Source organism: Arachis hypogaea, chromosome 11 (genome assembly GCF_003086295.3).
Source record: "Arachis hypogaea cultivar Tifrunner chromosome 11, arahy.Tifrunner.gnm2.J5K5, whole genome shotgun sequence".
NCBI classification, from domain to species: domain Eukaryota; kingdom Viridiplantae; phylum Streptophyta; class Magnoliopsida; order Fabales; family Fabaceae; genus Arachis; species Arachis hypogaea.
In genome coordinates this window covers 79,087,487-79,103,959 of record NC_092046.1, presented here as the reverse complement: position 1 = coordinate 79,103,959, position 16,473 = coordinate 79,087,487, and positions in this window count along the sequence as shown.

Here is a 16,473-nt window from a genome sequence, read left to right as displayed (position 1 = left end):
CATATGATCACATTCTAAGTTTGGTGTTGCCTTGCAACAAATTGTTTTCAATCCCGTTTGGATGATTGCATCAATTCTACATGAAGTGTCACGCTAAGATTCTAAGTTTGGTGTGCCACTTAATTTTCTATGCAATGAATCCAGCAACATCACTTGTCTGCATAATCATATTGCCTTTTACAGTGTTATTTTTCTTCTTAGTTGGATAATTTTTGTTTTCTCTTTGTTTCATTTATTTACTTGTTCTTAATGCTTTCCTTCATTAACTGTTTTTGTTAATACATCACCAAGACATCCTTATTCATAACAGACTCTTCATTTGGTGATTGTATTTAACATATAACAGTTTCTTTTGTTTAGTTTTAGTTCAAATAAATTGACATAGGATTGTATTCTAAGTTTGGTGTTGCTATGCAACAAAATTTGCTTCCAATCCTTACAAGATACTTGCATCAATTCCAGGTGAAAGTGTCACACTAAGTTTGGTGTGCCACTTATTCTTTATGCAAAGTATTATGCTCACCTTCTTAAGTTTGCAATCACAATGTCTCTGTCTCTTGTGCCTTGATTATTATCTTTAATTTTGCTTGCTTAGAACACATGTACTACTAACTTTTCATTGTGTAAGACATTCATGATCCATCTTAGCCCCTAGCCATTGTTCTAATTGTTGCTTGAGGATGAGCAAGCAGTCTGAGTTTGGCAAGGGAAGGAGGAAGAATAGAGGAAAAAGGACAACAATAATGAAGATGAACTACAAGGTTGTAGAGTTCCTTTTCTCCTCATTTGTTTCCAGCGCTTAAAATGCATGATTGTCTTCATCTTTTCTGTTTACATGTGTGTATGAATAAAGCATAGCTTGAATATTGGTTTATAACATGTTGCCATGCCATTATGACTACCAACTTGAGTTTTGTAAAGCTTAAAGCAGTAAAGTATCATGATCATAAACAAACAAGGAATTAAAGAAGAGTTTATCATGTGCATACAAGTATTGGAAAGCTAGTATGATTAATTGTTGCTCAATTGCATTGGATTTTATTTAATTGAAGTTTTCATCTAGAACATTTTGTGAAATCTTTTGAAAATCATGAAAACCTTGAAGAGGCAAATACAATTAAAGAAAGAAAAGAAAAAGGGAAAAAATGAGAAAGCTGAAGGCTCTGAGTACCAATGGCAATTTATTTGCTAAGTACTTGTGGTGTTTATGTATCAAGCCAAATGCTTGAAAACAAAACATTTAGAAGTCAAGGTTTGGCTCAAAGTGCAAAAGCACTCCCTCAAAGCTCAAGGCTCTGAGCATCAATGATTAGATAGTCAAGAAAAGAAAAGAAAAAAATGAGCTTAACGAAGTCCTCTAATCAAATGCTTGTGATGCTTATGTATCAAGTGGTAATACTTGAAAACAAAGCATTTAGAAGTCGTAGCTTTGTTATCAACTCATGGGGCAAAGCACCCAAAAGGAGAAGCTAAATAAGAAAATCAAAAGCTTGTTTCAAGGAAGAAATATAAGAGAAAGATTTCATAAATTGAGCTAGATGGAAGCATCAATCATTTACATTTCTTTTGTGATTGTAGCATGCTTAGAAAACTAGCTTACCATGAACATTGAGTTGCTATTCTTCTTATCTTGGATTATCAATCTCTATTGCATGATTCTTTTCTTGCTTGGGGACAAGCAAGGTATAAGTTTGGTGTTGTGATGACATGTCACCATGTCATGTTTTTCTATGCTTTTTCATTTGTTTTCAATAGGTTTTATGCACTTTCTTGAGCCATAAGCAAGCCAATTGGGTAGATTTTCATGTTTCCTTTGATTCAATCAACCATGTATGAATTAATGTAATTTCATGAGATTTTATGCTATAATTGTCATATATTATGAAAGAATAACAAACTCATGATTTTGAGCAAAGCTTTGATGTGTTTGGTTGATTGATGATAGGTGAAAAGAGTTTGGAAGAAGGTTGAAGAAAGAAGGAATGGCTAGGAGCAATAGAGAACAAAAAGTTTGAGCAAAAGTTTGCCTCAAACTTTAGCTCAAACTTTTAGAAGAATTGAAAACACTCCAGAGGAAAAAAGTTTGAGCAAAAGTTTGCCTCAAACTTTAGCTCAAACTTTTGGAGGAGCTTGAAAACACCCTGGATGGAGCAAAAGCTTGCGCCAACGTTTGCCTCAAGCTTTTTGGCAAACGTTGGCGCCACACCAACACACCCAGGGGAGAAAAAGCTTGCGCCAATGTTTGCCTCAAGCTTTTTGGCAAACGTTGGCGCCACAAGGCATACAAGGGGTATACTTCGAACAAGAATAACTTGAGCTACAGAGCTCCAAATGAGGTGATTTAAAAACCAATGGAAAGTAGGAATCAAGGGCTTTCCATGCATATATGGCACTGCATGGTAGACACTAAAATTGAGGGATAAAACTGCCCCGAAATGTGCATAAACGAATATGGTGGCAACCTGCAGTGAGGCCAACTGACCTCTGCACCTTCAACGGAGTATAACTCAAGCTGTAGAGCTCCAAATGATGTGCTTCCAAAAGCATTGGAAAGTAGACATTCAGGGCTTTCCAAAAATGTATAATAGTATGGGGTGAACAACGCATTTGAGCCTCCAGAGCCTGGCGTTTTCGTCCACGTTTGAGGCAAACTTTACCTCAAACGCTGCACACCAAGGCCAGCGACCTTGTCCTCTTCAAATGAGCATAACTTGAGTTGTAGATGTCCAATTGAGGTGATTCCAATTGGGTTAGAAAGCTGACATTCAGAGATTTCTAACCTTATATAATAGTCTATAGTGGGCATGAAATTTGCAACGTTGAAAAGCAGACAAAGTAGTACCCCAACATGCATGCAAGAAGGCCCAACATTTGGCTAAAAGTTTGACCTCAAACTTTAGCCCAAACGTTGGTATCAGCAAATAAGGGCAGCTGGTATAAAATTTTTGAGTAAAAGTTTGCCTCAAACTTTTACTCAAACTTTTATAATTCATGGCCCGGTTCACAATGGGTTTCTCTCCAACTCCAAGAGCAATCAGCAGAGGCTTTTGTCAACCCAATTCCATCAAGAGCAAGGGCCCAATTGACACCACTCAAAGGCACAAGAGATAGTTAGAATAGAAATTTCATTTTAATTGTAATTTGTTTTGAATTTTATTTTCATTTTGTAAAAATACCTATAAATAGGCATCTGTTTCATTTTATTGAGGGAGGCTAGCTCCACTAGGGAGCATTAGGAATACAGAACTCTCTCTCTCTTTAGTTTTTCCTTTTGTTTTAAATCTTGGGTTGAGAATTGAAGAAATTCTGTTTCAATCTCACCTTGAGAATTCTCTCTGTTTTCTTCTTCTGCAATTTTAATTTCTCCTCTACTACAAGTTCCTTTGCTGCAAGTTTACAATTTAATTTACATTGAGCTTGATTTTGATCTTTGGTTCTCATTGCTTTCTGTTCTCACTGAATTCAATTTACATTCAAGCAATTTAATTCTTCTGCAAGTGCTCTGCATTTTACATTTCTGTTCATGATCTGATTTACTTTTCCTGCAAGTTTAATTTTCTCTAAGCTTTGATCTATTGCTCTCTTTAATCTCCAGCACCCACTCCCCTTTACATTTAATGCAATTTTACTTTTCTTACAATTTAAGATTCTTGCAATTTACATTTCTTGCTCTCAAAGTTACTTGCCAATTTACATTTTGCAACTTTAAATTCATTGTCCTTTACTTCCTGTTGGTTACAATTTCACCCAATCTCACTTAAATGTTAGCTTGACTAAACTAATCACCCACTAAAGTTGCTTGATCCATCAATCCCTGTGGGATCGACCTCACTCCCGTGAGTTTTATTACTTGATGCGACCCGGTGCACTTGCCGGTGAGTTTTGTGTCGGATCGTTTTCCGCACATCAGTATGTTCCTCAAGAGAGGCCGAAGTACTAGCCGTCTAGCTTGCCGAGTGTGTAACAATGTTCTTTCAATCTCAGGGTCAAACTCGGCTAAACTAGAATTCGGTTGAGACCGAGTCATCAAATTTGGGAGTGATAGCACACATACAAAAGAAATCTAAACTATAGCTAAGTATTGAAAGAAAGTAAACTATCTACAATATTCACATATTCACATAACGAATATCAAGGCATATGTTGTAACCATTCCCTGGCAATGGCGCCAAAAATTTGATGGTCGAGGACTATGTTGGTATAGAATTGCTCAATAAAATCCCGTTGTAAGTATAGCTCTACCCAACAACAATCCTCGAGTCAAATTTAGAAGGAATTTGGTTGTCACAAGTTCAACCTCAATAAAAGTAACCGAAGTATTCAAACCTCGAGTCGTCTCACAAGGAATGGGCAAACATGTGCATCAACATTGGTTAGAATTCTGGGGTTGCAAGTCATGAGCAAGAAATTAAACTAGGAATCTTAACAAGCAAGTAATCTTGAAGTGCAAGAAACTAATCCATATAACTAAAGCAGGATGTGAGCAATTCTAAACTAACAAGATAACATCCACTATAATTCTATTCTAAGACTAAACAAATAACTATAACTAAGACAAAGCAACTAGGAATTTTGGATTTTCAAATATGAATAATGAAAGCAACTCTTGGCTAGACATGGGAATTGGGGTTACTATCCTTGTCTGATAACCATATCTTGACAATTATGAGGAACCAAACTCATTAAGTCTACTTCTATACTTGAAGTATGTTAAATGGTTTAGTCAACATCAACCCATAAGGTCCAACCTAACTACTAATTGACTTAGTAGTAGGCTAGTGTCAATGGCTATCAAATTGACCACTAAGGGTTCCCAAATCATCAAATCCATTAGACCCAATGACTCAAGTTTACCCAATTCCCTTAGCCTAGGCCAAGAGTAAAGAGAAATACTCCATAATCAAACGAAACAATTCATCAAACACATGGTAAGCATTAATAAAAGACATATTCAAATTGTAATTAAATTGAAACTAACAAGTACGCACTAACAATTATAAACATACAATCATTCAAACAACACAATTAATCATGACAATGTAACATTACCAAGTCAAGATTCACAAGATTCATGAAATGGGTATGAAATGACAATTGACAAGAATCATAAAACTAACACAAGATCTAAACAAAATTATACTAAGGAATTCAAATTAGACAATCAAAACTAGTAATTAACAAGATCCAATTCAGAATTCAACAAGGGAAGATCAAATTAAAGCTAGATCTAGAGAGGAACAAGGGTTTCTCTCTCTAGAAGAACAAGAACCAAAAACTAGCTAAAAATTGTGTCTAAGTGTAAAATGATTGATCCCCCTTTCCCCCTAGCATCCTTGGGTCTTTTCCATGCAGAACCAGTTTGAATTTGGGCCTCTTATGCCTCAGAAATCGCCAGGAATGATTTCCTTTAATGTGGTCACGTGCAGCTTGTCGCGCGTACACGCCATGCGTTCGTGCGCACCGATTGCTTTTATCATCCACGCGTGTGCGCCATGTACGTGTGCGCACCGGTGTGGATTTTCCTAATCTGCGCGGATGCGTCCATTCTTGCACGTCGCTTCCAACTGTCCACACCCACACATGCGCGCCCATGCTGAATTTCCCAACATCCAAATCTTCATGTTCCTTCCTCTTGTGCATGCTTTCTTTCTCTCTTCTAGGCCATTCTTGCCCTATTAATTCTGAAATCACTCAACAAACACGTCACGACATCGAATGGTAAGAGAAGAGGATCAAAATATAGTAGTTTTAAGGCAAAATAAGTATGTTTTTCATCATGAAGAAATATTAGGAAGAGAACACAAAACCATGCAATTCTTGTGAATGAGTTTGAGATATATTGACAAAACTCCGCAAATTCTACACAATATAAACCACAAAATTGGGGTTTATCACCACTAAAATCCTATCTTTTTCACATAATTTTAACATAAATTGAACCTCAATTTAAGCCTAGGGTTTCATTTTTCTAGCAGCTCCAAGAACATGAACTCAAAACTTGAATTTCATCAAATTTCATCAAAATTTCACCAAATTTTCACCAAGAATCAATCATATATGCAACCAATTTTTTTCACAGCCAAATCATACAACATTCATAGAACTCAAACACAAATAATCAAGATTAATTTCGTCAAATCCTACCTGGTTTTGCTGCTCCTAATTCGGTTAGACTTTCAGGTGGTCCTTAAGCACTTTTTCCTCCTAAATCACATCTAGAACAACTTTAAATCCAAAAACCCTCAACTAATCGAATCTCACACAGCATGTTAGGAAGAGATTTCTCACCTTAGACTTGCTGGAAATTAACGTTTCTTGGCCCTCAAGTCAAGTTAAGCATGATTCCTAAGGAAGAACATCAAGAAAATACATGTTTAAGCATGTTTCCTTGAAACCGAAGCAAAAGGGAGATGGTGCAGCCAACTCACCTTGATTCCAGCCTTGATAAGTCATATGATCATGTAAAGAAAGAAGAGAGAATCATTTTGGTCGGATTGAAATTTTGATTTGAGTTTTAGTTCAGCAGAAATCAAGCTTTGAAGATTTGGAACTAATAACTTTTCTCTCTTTTTCTCTCTTGGAAATTTCGGCCACAAGGAGCAAATTAACCAGACTTGGGGGTTTTGGAGGTGTAGGGTGAGTTGTGATTGATTTTCTTGGAGGTGGGTTAAAATAATATTAAAATATCTCAAGTGTATAACTACTAAAACTAAATATATCTGAACACTTGTAAAAACATCTCTATAAATTATTTTCTGAGCTACTAGCGTAAATGACACTAGTAACATATTTATTATGAGAATAAAACATGTATGATGAGGCCTTAGCATTGCTAAAGTCATCAGGGAGTGCTGGTGCTAAGCTGCACCAGTTAACTGTCAACCCGGTTAAACCGATTTTCTATTTTTAACCAAAACTGACCAGGTAACCTTATAATATTATTCAAGAAGCTTCTAATACTCATATAATGATAATATTATCCTGTTATCTCTCTTCTCTCATGAATCGAGTCCGGTTCGTCAAACTGAGATTATTTACGAAAAATAGGATCAAAACTCCAAACCGATACTGTTCAAAAACTAGGTTCTTCGTGACTGCATTATCGAGCTTGCCTCAAAAATGGTTCTAACTTAAAGATGACGTAATGACAATGAAGATCAAGATACTTGATGATATATCAGAGCTTTTCCCCTTACTGATCCTTCGGAGTTCTCCGTACTTTCAGAAAAGATCTCGCGTACTCGAAAACCGGGGTTGTTACATTCTACCCTCCTAAAAGAAAATTTTACCCTCAAAATTTCAGTTACTTGAGAACAGACGTGGGTAGTCAGCCTTCATTCTATCTTCCAGTTCCCAAGTGTGCTCTTCTTCTCCTCTTGGTCCCCATGCTACTTTGACTAAGCGAACAGTCTTGCCTCTTAGTTGCTTATCACTTATTTCTACGATCTGAACTGGTGATGCTTGATATGTCAAATCATTTTGTAACTGTACTGTCTCTGGTTTTAAAATGTGACTCTTGTCGGGAATATATTTCTTAAGTTGCGAGACATGAAAAACATCATGAAAATTTAATAGGTATGGAGGAAGGGCTACCTGATAAGCTGTTGGACCAACTCTTTTAAGTATTTGGAAAGGTCTTATGTATCGGGGGCTTAAGCTTTTTAGTCTTAAGGGCTCTACCTATTCCAGTAGTCGTGGTTACTTTTAGAAAGACATGGTCTCCCTCACTAAATTCTAAGGGTCTACGTCTATTATCGGCATAGCTCTTTTGACGGCTTTGTGCTGTTTGGATCTTCTGACAAATCCCCTTTATGTTCTCAGTAGTTTCTTGCACTAAGTCTGGACCTAAGACACTAGCTTCTCCATCATCATTCCAACACAATGGTGTCTGACATCTTCTTCCGTAGAGAGCTTCATATTGTGCCATCCCGATATTTTGTTGGTAACTGTTGTTGTAGACGAACTCGATTAACAGCAAATATTTATTCCAACTGCTTTGGTTGTCCATCATACATGATCTTAACATGTCTTCTAATGCCTGGATTGTCCGTTCTGATTGTCCGTCTGTCTGAGGATGGTATGCTTTACTTACGTGAAATTCTGTTCCCAACGCTTTCTAAAAAGCTCCCCAGAATCTGGAAGTAAACCTCGGATCTCAATCTGAAATAATTGACAAAGGTATCCTGTGCAATCGTACGATTTCTTGAATATATATCCGTGCTAGCCTTTCTAATGTATAGTCAACTAGAATTGGAAGAAGATGCGCCGATTTTGTCAATCTGTCCACAATTACCCAGATGGCATCATGTCCTGTTGAGGTTCTTGGCAACCCCATGACAAAATTGATGGATGAAAATTAGATTTCCACACAAAACTCACCGGCAAGTGTACCGGGTCGCATCAAGTAGTAATAACCCACAAGAATGAGGTCGATCCCACAGGGATTGATGGATCAAGCAACTTTCGTGAGTGGTTAGTTTAGTCAAGCAGATAGTGATGAATTAAATGAGAATTTAAGCAGCAGAATTTTTAAATGACAAGAAATTTAAAGTGCAGAAAGTAAATCTGACAGAATCTTAAAGAGCAAGAAATGTAAACTGCATCAAATGTAAAGGGAATTGGGTGCAGGGAAATTAAAGAAAGCAATAGATCAAGCAATCAAAGAGAACTCAAGAACATGTAACAGGAAATTTAAATTGCAGGAAGATTAAATCAGATCGAATCATGAGCAGAAATGTAAAGTTGCAGAGAAATAAAAGTGCAGAAGATTGAGAATTGCAATAAGAGTAAACTGAATTCAATGCAATTGAAATGTAAAAGTGTATCAACTATACTAAGCTCTCTGGAGTCTCTAATCCTCCAAGAGAGATCTGGAGTCTCTAATCCTCCAGTTTTTGCTTCCTATACTACTCCTACTGTGCGCTCCCCCTTTCTAAAATGTAACTGATGCCTTTATATAGGCTTTACAAAATGAAAAATGAAATTGAAATTGAAAACAAATTACAATTCAAATGAAATTCCTAATCTAACTATCTCTTGTGCCTTTGAGTGATGTCAATTGGGCTCTGCTTGCTTTTGTGTGTTGAAGGGCTTGGTATCAGCTAAATTGAGCAGAGTTGCAGCTTCCAGGAGAGCGTAGTGTTCATTTAGAGAACAGAGTGTTCGAGCACCCACGCGTATGCATGCTATACTCTTGCGCGTCCCTGATGTTTTGGCTTATCGACGCGTACGCGTCACTTGCGCACACGCGTCCCTTGCAGCGTTAACTTAGTGAGCGCTATGTTGGCTTAGTGAGCGCTGCCCCACGCGTGCGCGCCTTGTACGCGTGCGCGTGGGTAGCAATAATCCCAATTCACGTTTCAGTGCCAGACTCGCGTGCGCGTGATTTGTCTCAGATGCACAATCGACGCGTGCGCGTCAAGCATGCGTGCGTATCAAGCACGCATGCGCGTCGTTTGCAAAACTTTGCCTCGAAATTTTAACTTGCTCGAAAATGCTGGCTTAGTTAACTTAGCACTCTCTTTGCATTTGAGCGCTGACTGTGAAAATAGAGCACACTTTCTTGTTTAAATCATGGGCCACGCTTTCAAAAGCATGGCCTAAAGCTCCAAAGCCTGCCAAAACTCCAAAATGTGCCCCAAAATTCCTCTTTTCTCCTTTTTAGCTTATTTTCTGCTTTTTTTGCTTCTTTTTCTTCCTATTTCCTACAAAGTTTATAAAATCAAAAGATCAAAGAAATGAACCATTTATGCACAAAACATTCAATTTTTAAGCACTAATCATCAATTTTTTGTATGAAAAAGCATAGAAAAACATGACATGATGACATGTCATCACAACACCAAACTTAAACCTTGCTTGTCCCCAAGCAAGAAAAGAATCATGCAGTAAATCTTGACAAACCTAGGTGAGAAGAATAGCAAGTTAATTTTCATGGTTGGCTAGTTTTCTATGCATGCTACAATCACAAAAGAAATGTAATGATTGATGCTTCTATCTAGCTCATTTTATGAAATCTTTTCCTTATATTTCTTCCTTGAAGCAAGCTTTTCATTTTTTCTTATTAGCTTCTCCTTTTGGGTGCTTTGCCCTATGAGTTGATAACAAAGCTACGACTCTAAATGCTTTGTTTTCAAGTATTACCACTTGATACATAAGCACCACAAGCATTTAATTAGTGGATTTCTTTAAGCTCATTTGTTTCTTTTCTTTAATCTCTAATCATTGATGCTCAGAGCCTTGAGTGCATTTGCACTTGAGCCTAGCCTTGACTCTAAGTGTTTTGTTTTTAAGCTTTTTGCCTGATACATAAACACCATAAGTACTTAACAATTAAATTGTCATTGGTACTCAGAGCCTTCAGCTTTCTCATTCTTTCCCTTTTGCTTTTCTCGCCTCAATTTGCAATTGCTTCTTCAAGGTTTTCTTGATTTGAAAATGTTCATAAAATGTCCTAGATGAAAACTTCAATTAAATAAAATCTAATGCAATTGAGCAACAGTTAATCATACTAGCTTTCCAATACTTGTATTCTCATGCTAAATTCTTCTTTAATGACCTTGTTTGTTTATGATCATGATACTTTATTACTTTTGAACCCACGGAATTCAAGTTGGTAATCATGATGTCACGGCAAGATGTTACAAATCAAAATTCAGGCTATGTTTATTCATAACACACATGCATACAGAGAAGGTAAAAACAATCATGCAATTTACAGTGCTGGAAGTAAGTAGGAGGAGAAAGGAGCGTTACCACCTTGTGGTTCATCTTCCTTGTTGTCCTTTTCCTCGTATTCTTCCCCTTCCCATACCAAACTCAGAATGCTTGCTCATCCTCAAGCAACAATTAGAACAGTGGTGATGGGGCTAAGATGGATCATGAGTGTTTTACACAATGAAATGTTAGTAGTACATGTGTTTTAAGCAAGCAAAATTAAGAATAACCATAAAGGCACAAGAAACAGAGATATTGTGATTGCAGAAATAAGAGGGTGTGCATGATACATTGCATAAAGAATAAATGGCACACCAAACTTAGTGTGACACTTTCACTTGGAATTAATGCAATTATCAGGAAAGATTGGAAAAAAAATTTTGTTGCATAGCAACACCAAACTTAGAATGCAATCACATGTCCATTTTATTTGAACTAAGACTAAATGAAACTGTTATATGTTAAATACAGTCACCAAGCTAAGAATCTGTCATGAATAAGGATTTCTTGGTGAGGTATTAACGAAAATAGTTAAGGAGAAAAATAAATGAAAGCATTAAAAACAAAGGAATGACTAAAACAAAGAGAATAGCAAAAATGTCTAACTAAAAGAAAGATAACACTGCAAAGGTATTATGATTATGCAGACAAGTGGTGTTGCTGAATAATTTGCATAAAAAATAAGTGGAACACCAAACTTAGAATCTTAGTGTGACACTTTCTTTTTTTGATTTGATGCAATAATCCAGAAGGATCGAAAACAAATTGGTGCAAGGCCACACCAAACTTAGAATGTAATCATATACCAATTTATTGAAATTAAACAAAGTAGACAGAGAAAGTAAACAAAGCAAAGAAATGAAATGTTACCTACGGTTGGGTTGCCTCCCAACAAGCGCTCTTTTAGTGTCATTAGCTTGACATGTTATTCTTCACTTTCTTCCTCTTCTTCCAGTTTGTTAAGAAGAATGACCTCAAGTGGGGAGAAGATTCAGCTATTGTCCCCTGTCTTGGTCTCTCCTCAGCAAGCTTCCTTTTGTTAATGGCTTGATTAAGCTTGCTTGCTGGATCAGGGGTAGGATTGGTGCTCTTGTTAGTTGCCTTCACTTCTTGGATATCAATACTTGGTAGTTGTGTGGTGGTTGGAGCATTATCTTCATCAAAAGCCTTTTGAATTGGTGGTTCAATGAGCCCTTCATCTATGTAATTCTCTGCTTCACTTGAGTATGAGCTTCCTTGATTATCTTCCTCACTTTCTTGTTCCTTCACTTCCTCCTTTGCACTCAACATCTGTTTTAATAGCACTTTTATAGAGGAGGTTTGTTGATCTTCCCAAGATTTCTTCATCTCCTCTTCATATCTTTCAATCACGGATTCAAGTGCTGAGAATCTTTGGTTCAGGGAAGTTTGTGAGGGTTGTGAGTGTTCATGTTCCTTTGTCATCTTAAGTGGTTTCTGTAGATATGTAGTATCGGGTTTAACTACCTCCACAACCTCCTCCTCCATTGAAATTTTACTTAATACAGTAGCCTCTTCATCTTACTCTTCTACTTCCTCCTTCATATCCACCCAGTGGTCCTCATCTTCCTTGCTTAGCAATTCTTTGTTTCTCCATGCTTGCTCCAAATATCCATCCATCTTATTGTAGAGGGTTTCTTGTTCTTTCCAAGAGTCTATGGTTGTTTGTAGGTATTGTTCAAATGCTAGCTCAAGGGATGAATGTTGAGAGAAATTTTGTGGGCATGGATGTGTTGCGGTGATGGTTTGAGGGGCATGGAATGAATCTTGAGAATTGTGGAATGAATTTTGTGGTTGGTATGGATCATGGAGGAAACTTTGTGTTGAGGCATCATCAAGTGATGAAGGATTTTCATATGAGAAACTGCGAGGTGAGGTTGGACAATTTTGCATGAATGAATTAAAGGTTTGCTCAAGTGATGATGGTTCTTGATTAATGGAGTATGACACATTGAGTGCTCTCTGATTTTGATCCTCCCAATCACAACTTGAAGAATTGTAGAATTCATCACAGTATGGATCATCTTGTTGCCTTGGGGGATAATCTTACATGAATTTATTGAAAATACACTCTAGTGAAGATGTCTCTTGAACACAGTATGGATCACTAAGATCTCTTTGATTTTGACTTTCCCAGCCACAATATGAGTAGTTGTTAGACTCGTCAGAATCTGGATCATATTGTGTCTCTGGGAAGTGTCCCATTTCAACTAATTGTTCACACTCTTGTTGACATGTCCAGACACCATGAGGGTAATGACATAAATCATCTTGTGGTTCTGGATCATATCTCATGTGAATTGCTTCATCATCTATCAATTCTTGGTGATACTCCCAGCCACCATTAGAATAATGACTTGAATCATTTTGTGGTGGTGGGAAATATCCCATATGATTCTCTTGCTCATCTTGTGGTTCTGAGGCATATTTCCATTGATTGGAGTGCTCAAAGTTTGTATTTTCTTGTTGATATTCCAAGCCACCATTAGAATAGTCAATTGGTGATGGTGGGTAATATTCCAAAAAATTTGTTTGATCACAAGATAAGTTGAACTCCATTTGAATTTTGGAAAACCCATCACCAATGAAAACTGAAATTACTCATATCAGAGATGAGAATTTCTTAGCGAGGCAAAAACTCAAACACCTTGGTATCAGCTTAAAACAGAGAAATAAAAGAACAAAAGCAAAGAAAATGCTTAATCTAAACTCCTCACCCACTTAATCATTGTCGATCTATATCAATCCCCGGCAACGGCGCCAAAAACTTGATGGGTGAAAATTAGATTTCCACACAAAACTCACCGGCAAGTGTACTGGATCGCATCAAGTAGTAATAACCCACAAGAGTGAGGTCAATCCCACAGGGATTAATAGATCAAGTAACTTTAGTGAGTGGTCAGTTTAGTCAAGCAGACAGTGATGAATTGAATGAGAATTTAAGTAGCAGAATGTAAATGACAAGAAATTTAAAGTGCAGAAATTAAATCTGACAGAATCTTAAAGAGCAAGAAATGTAAACTGCATCAAATGTAAATGGAATTGGATGCAGGGAAATTAAAGAAAGCAGTAGATCAAGCAATCGAAGAGAACTCAAGAACAAGTAACAAGAAATTTAAATTGCAGGAAGATTAAATCAGATCGAATCATGAGCAGAAATGTAAAGTTGCAGAGAAATAAAAGTACAGAAGATTGAGATTTGCAATAAGAGTAAACTGAATTCAATGCAATTGAAATGTAAAAGTGTATCAACTATACTAAGCTCTCTGGAGTCTCTAATCCTCCAAGAGAGATTTGGAGTCTCTAATCCTCCAGTCTTTGCTTCCTATCCTACTCTACTATGTGCTCCCCCTTTCTAAAATGTTACTTATGCCTTTATATAGGTTTTACAAAATGAAAAAATGAAATTGAAATTGAAAACAAATTACAATTCAAATGAAATTCCTAATCTAACTATCTCTTGTGCCTTTGAGTGATGTCAATTGGGCTCTGCTTGCTTTTGTATGTTGATGGGGTTGGAATAAGCTAAATTTAGCAGAGTTGCAGCTTCCAGGAGAGCGTAGCATTCATTTAGAGAAAGGAGCGTTCGGGACCCATGCGTATGCGTGCTGTACGCTTGCGCGTCTGACGCGGGCAGAAATTGGTGAATTAAAAATTAGTAGAATATATGCATTGCAAGTATAGTTCTTAACTCGCCAGAAATCCACCACTCAATTTAGAAAGGTGTCACAGAAAATTGAAATTTAAAATACTGGGAGTATGAATCTCAGGTCGTCTCCCAACGAGTTGCAGGAAAGGGTGCTATCTTATTAATCAGATGTTTTCGAAAAGGTTTGAGTTGAGTAAACAGGAAATTAAATTGATGAAATTGAATAATGTAAATAAAAGCCTTGACTGGGAGTTGATTACATGGAAGCCCTATTCTTGATGGAACACTCTTAAGATTAATTGACGATTGAGAGTTATTTCGTTTAGTTATCCTTTACTAAGTAAGGGAAGGTAAAAACAAGTTGGAATACTATTCTATTCACAAGTCCCAATCCACTCTGGGGAGGATTGGTGTTAGGAACTAGAGAGCAAACCAACAATAACCCATTACAATCTTTCTCTTGAATCTTCCAACTCAAGGGTTCCTTTCAATCAACTCCCCATCAAGTTAGGGAATTACTCACTCATTGTAAAGGTAAAATTCATAGCATATGAGAAGGAATTAAAGAAAGACATTGTAAATAAAAATTAAAATAGCCAATTAAATATAAAAATGATCCTTGTATTAAATAATCCTAAAAATATTCCAATGGTAAAATTAAACAAAGCAAAGAACATGGAAGAGTAAGCCAAGTAAAGAAAACGAACTAGAATGACGAAGTCTTGATGAGGTAATAACTCTTCTCAATATCCCAATGCAAAAAGCTAGAGAAAATAAAATCCTAAGAACTATCAATGTCTCCAGAAAAAACCTAGGGGAGGAGTAAAACTAGATCTAAAAACTAAAACTGTGTAGAATGAATGTTGTCTTTTGTTTCTGCATGTTCTCTGGCTCTAGTCTGCTGTTCTGGGCCGAAAACTAGGTCAAAATAGGGTCCAAAATTGCCCCCAGCAAATCCTACAGATTATGCAGATCGCGCATGTCACGCGATCGCGTCATCCATGCGGACGCGTCATTCGCCGTTTTCCTCGCCACGCGTTCGCGTCATCCACGCCTCCGCGTCGCTCATGGTTTTCCAGTCCGCGCGGTCGCGTGAGCCACGCTGCCGCGTCACTGCGATTTCTCCTTTTTCGCGCGGTCGCATGAGCCATGCGGTCGCGTCACTTCTCGCTGGTTATCTCCTCCATTTCTTGTGTTCCTTTCATTTTTGCTAGCTTCCTTTCCAATCTCCAACTCATTCATGCCCTATAAAGCCTGAAACGCTTAACACACAGATCACGGCATCGAATGGAATAAAGGAGAATTAAAATGCATAATTAAAAGTCTCTAGGAAGTAGTTTTCAGTTATGTAATAATTTCAAGAAGGAAATATAAATGCATGCTAAATTAATGAATAAGTGGGTAAGAATCATGATAAAACCAGACAATTAAACACAATATAAACCATAAAATAGTGGTTTATCAACCTCCCCACACTTAAAGATTAGCATGTCCTCATGCTTAATTGATAACCGAAGTATTTAAACCTCGGGTCATCTTCTCAAGGAATTGCATGGAGGTATGTTCTTATTATTAGTTATGAGTTTGTAAATTGGGGGTTTTGAAAGTAAGGAAGCAGTATGTTGAACAAAAAGAATAAAATAAAATAGTAATAATAAAATAAACTCTTGGCAAGGTATTAAGAACTGGAAGTCCTATCTTGGTTATCCTTATCAATTGTGATGAGAATTGGATTTTTCTCCCACTTTGTTAACCTCTAACTATGAAGGTAAGTTAAGTGGATGAATTAATTTTTATTCCTCAGGTCCTAGTCTTTCCTTGGGAAAGGCTAGAGTTATTGGAACTCGAATTAATTCTTGATGAATTCCAATTTTCAGTCAACAATGAGTTTGATAACTCAAGTATCTCCAATGACTCAACCAAAGCCAAAAGGGAAGAGAATCTACTTGAATGAAAATAATTTGAATACATAAATTAAAGAGAGCAATCATAATTCTAAAATACCTCAATTAGCACTAATAAAGATATCAAATGTAACATGGAAGAGTTCATAAATTAAATTAGAAAAATAAATAAAAGGAACATTGAAC